General features: G+C 44.6%; 1 pseudogene; it reads left to right on the top strand.

Annotated features, from left to right (window-relative positions):
• The first annotated feature begins 2,169 nt into the window (after nt 1-2,169).
• Nucleotides 2,170-3,966, top strand: LOC138150596 (polyadenylate-binding protein 1 pseudogene; annotated as a pseudogene).
• Nucleotides 3,967-4,762: the final 796 nt, after the last annotated feature.

The raw sequence follows: 4,762 nt of genomic DNA on the forward strand, positions 1-4,762 counted from the left end.
AAGAAGAAGAAGAAGAAGAAGAAGAAGAAGAAGAAGAAGAAGAAGAAAGAGAGAGAGAGACAGAGAGACAGAGAGTCAGAGAATAATAGAGGCAGAGGTAGAGACAGAAATAGAGTCAGAGAGAGAATCAGAGAGAGACAGAGAGAGACAGACAGAGCAGGAAGATTAGAAATTCGCAGAAAGAGACACACACAGATAGATGGAGTGTTAGAAAGAAAAGGCCACATGCCAAGAGAGAGAGAGAGAGAGAGAAGGAAGAAAGAAAAAAAGAAAGAGAAAAACACCATTGAGGACAGAGAGGGAGAGGGGAAGGAAGTCAAAACCATTGTAAAATAGAGTTAGGGACTATAAATAAATACTCTTTTTTTCTTTGTCTGTATATGTTGAAGGATACAAGAGGGATAGAGTGGCATATTTGTCCTCTACAGGGTCTCAAGGGGTGGGGAACCTGCAGCGTTGAGGCCACATGTGACTCTCTAGGTCCTTGGGTGTGGCTTTTTGAGTGAGTAGAAAGTTCACAGAACAAATCCCTTTAATAAAAGGATTTGTTCTGTTGAACTTGGACTCAGTCAAAAGGCCGGACCCAGGAACCTAGAAGGCCTCATGTGGCCTTGAGGCCACAGAGATAGTATGATACAGAAAGACCCTTGGAGCCACAAGTCTAGAATGTGAGTAGGTCCATGTCACTTAACTAACAAGGATACCTGGCATTTCACCTTACTCCATCAGCAGAATGTAAACTCATTGAGGTCAGGCTCTGGTTTTCATTTTGTTTATTGTGTTTGAAACCCCAATGTGTTGTGATATTTGGAGGGAGGGGGCAGGGTTGGTTTCAGACCCAGAATTCCTCCAGGATTGGGAAATCCTGGAGAAGAAATTCCCTCTACCAAGGAGAATATTCTGGAATTCAGTCTTAGAGAACTACTTAGTGTATACAAAGATTAAGTAACTTGCCCAGGGTTACATAAATCAGGTAGGACTTGTATCCAGGTCTTTTTCTAATGTCATTCTGCTAACTTTGTATATAATGGGTGCTTAACAAATGTTTGTTGACTTGGCTTCACAGTCAGGATTTGAACCCAAGTCTTGTGGCTCAACGAAGCCAGGTTGCTGTTATATGTACTATATGTGGGGCCACCAAGCTTTCAAGAGATGACAAACTTCCCCCTGACCTGGCCATTGTCATCTGCTGGGTTTCTGCCCACTTTCCTGGAGCTACCTCCTTTTTCCGTCCCTCACTGCGCCCCTGGTCTCTCCCTGAGCCTGCTATGCAGAGGTCTAACCCACTGGTCCCTCCTTTTCCCTTTCTCAGAAGAAGCCCCTCCCACATCCACTCCGCCCTGCAGTGCGCATACTCCCTAGTGTTCCCTACGCCTTTTGTCCCTTGGCACTTTCCGTCTTCGCCCCTTCCCTTATCGCTTCAGGCGCTGACGCTCTCTGCGCCTGAGGAGAATTTTGACGACGGTTGGCGTCCTCCTCGTCCTCGTCATTCTCCTTTCCTCTTGTGATTTTTGAGGGGAAATGGCATCCTGCAAACCTCAGGATGGCAGTGCAGGTGCTGGTGAAGGTGAGGGAGACTCTGTTTCCTCTACCAGTGAGAATTCCAGCACCCTTGGTGTCCCCGGGGCTCCGGGTGAACCTAGCGGGCCTACCAGTCTGAATGTTCCTGATAAGACTCAGCCGCCGGAGGCTTCGGAGGCTGTCCAGCCGACTGACCCTCTTGGGGTGAGTAAGCCATGTGAGATGAGTGAGCAGAGCAAGCCATTTGAGCTAATAGGATCGAGTGAGGTGACTGAGCCGGTGGGACCGCGTGAGGCGACTAAGCCAGTGGTACTGAATGAGCCTGTGACGGGACCTAATGCGCCGGTGATGAGACAGAATGAATCAGCTGTGAAACCTAAGGTACCTATGATAGGATCTAACGAGACTGTGATAGGACTTAATGAGTCAATGGTAGGCCCTAATGTGATGGGTCCTGAGCGTCAGAGTGAACCTAGTGGAGAAAGTGAGCTCAACAGAGAGAGAGAGTCAAGTGAGCAGAGGGGGAAGGAAAAAGAGAATATGCCAAGTGAGTCTGTGGGAGCCAGTGCCATGAGCGAGGCAGGAGAGTTGAGAGGGGCAAGTAGGCCACGGGAGGCAAGAAGGCACAATAGGCCCAGTGGGATCCACATGGCATCCCTGTATGTGGGTGACCTCCACCATGATGTGACAGAGGCAATGTTGTATGAGAAGTTCAGCTCAGCTGGTCCCATAGTGTCTATCCGTGTGTGCCGGGACATGTTCACACGTCGTTCCCTGGGCTATGCCTATGTGAACTTTCAGCAGGTAGCAGATGCTGAGCTGGTGTTGGACACCATGAACCTGGATATGATCAAGGGCAAGCCAGTTCGAATTATGTGGTCCCACCGTGACCCCTCCCTACGCAAGAGTGGTGTGGGCAACATTTTCATTAAAAATTTAGAGAAATCTATTGACAACAAGGCCCTGTTTGATACTTTCTCTATCTTCGGTAATATTCTGTCTTGCAAGGTGGTCTGTGATGAGAATGGCTCCAAGGGCTATGGCTTTGTCCACTTTGATACCCGTGAGTCTGCTGTAAAAGCTATTGAGGAAATGAATGGGATCTTTCTGAATAATATCAAACTGTATGTTGGACATTTTAAATCCCGCAAAGAAAGAGAATTGGAATTCAGGATTAGAGCCAAAGACTTCACCAATGTTTATGTCAATAATTTTGGAGAAGACATGGATGATGACAGGCTTACTGAACTATTTGGAAAGTTTGGACCTGCTTTGAGTGTGAAAGTGATGACCGATGAAAGTGGAAAGTCCAAAGGTTTTGGTTTTGTGAGTTTTGAAAAACATGAAGATGCCCAGAGAGCTGTAGATGAGATGAATGGCAAGGAACTCAATGGAAGGCAAATTTATGTTGGCCGAGCTCAGAAAAAGAGAGAGAGACAGACAGAACTCAAGCGCCATTTTGAACAGATGAAGCAAAACAGAATTGCCAAATACCAAGGTGTTAACCTTTATGTGAAAAATCTGGATGATGATATTGATGATGAATGGCTCCGAAGGGAATTCGCTCAGTTTGGTACAATCACTAGTGCAAAGGTCATGATGGCAGGGAGTCACAGCAAAGGCTTTGGGTTTGTCTGTTTTACCACACCAGAAGAAGCTACCAGAGCAGTCACAGAAATGAATGGTAGATTGATAGGTAATAAGCCTCTGTATGTGGCATTAGCCCAGCGCAAAGAGGAGCGCCAGGCCCACCTGGCAAACCAGTATATGCAGAGAATGCCAGATTTTCAAGTCTCGTCCAATCCAGTACTCAGTCCCTACCAACCAGCACCTCCACGTTACTTTATGACAACTATCCCACCATTTCAGAACCGCACTGCATACCATCCTGTTGGCCAAATCACCCAAATGAGACCACCTCCTCACCGGGCCGCTCCACGTGCGAGATTTCATCCATTCCAACCCATGCCTGCTTTTAGGTATCCAGAGCCCCGTAGATCGCCATTTAATCCTATGAGATCTGCCTCTGCACGAGTTCCAAGAATCATGACCCAGCACATTGTTAGTTCACAACGTCCACCATTTATTCCTACTGTGCGCACAGTTCAGCATTATACATATGCATCTCGTGTTCGCAACCCAATACGTTTCAATGTACCTCGCAGAGTTACTCCTCCACAGCCTGCTGTCCGTACTAGAAGCCAGGAGACCTCGACCACTACCATGTTAGCAGATGCCTCTCCTCAAGAACAAAAGCAGATGTTAGGGGAACGGCTGTTCCCACTCATTCGAGCCATTAATCCTGCTCTGGCTGGTAAGGTCACAGGTATGCTGCTGGAGATTGACAACTCAGAGCTTCTTCACATGCTTGAATCTCCTGAGTCTCTCCGTTCCAAAGTTAATGAAGCTGTGGCTGCCCTGGAGGCTTACCAGGGTAAAGAATGAATTTGCCCAGAATGAAGGTTAGAGTCTTCCTGGGATTCCAGAAGATTAAAAAGAAGTTAGCATGAAAGCTCAAAAAATCCAATACTTGGTTCATTCAAGAAAAAGTTCTAAACATGGGAAAGTTTAAATATAAGAAAATTAGAAATTTAAGAAATAGAATATAAGAAAAAGTCAAGTTGCAGCTAAGTCTAACAAAGAAAAGAGAAGAAACAAGAAGAAAATAGATAGTAGAAACAAGAAAAGAAAGAAAAGGAACCAGTAAGCAAACAAATTCTAGTTCTTTAGTTCTGAATTCGAGTCCCAAATAAATTCTAGTTCTATAGTTACAAATTAGAGTCCCAGATTATTTATTGATTTTTTAAAGCATTTATTTTTTATTTTTTAAATTTTTTTGCAGGGGGAGGGCAGGGTAATTGGGGTTAAGTGACTTGTCCAAGGTCACATGGCTAGTAAGTGTTGAGTGTCAGAGGCTGGATTTGAACTCAAGTCCTCCTGACTCCAGGGCTGGTGCTTTATTAACTGTGCCACCTAGCCACCCCTTTACTTATTGATTTAAAAACCCAACAAAAATTCAAAATGGTGGAATATTAAAAAAAAATTACTCAGGCAGGGGGTTGCGGAAGGAGAAAATAATTTTCATCACACATCAAAAACTTAAAGAATATTTTTCTCATTTGAGAAAGCTCAGTGTATCATTGTTCTTTCATTTTAAATTATTTATTACAAACTTAATATAGAACATCATTAAAGCTAGCTAAATTTGACTTGTAACTATTTACATTTATATCCACTTGAA

The sequence above is a fragment of the Petaurus breviceps genome, unplaced genomic scaffold, assembly GCF_028583685.1.
Source record: "Petaurus breviceps papuanus isolate PSGF00001 unplaced genomic scaffold, PetGlider_PUasm1.0 90881, whole genome shotgun sequence".
In the NCBI taxonomy this organism is placed as follows: Eukaryota; Metazoa; Chordata; class Mammalia; order Diprotodontia; family Petauridae; genus Petaurus; species Petaurus breviceps.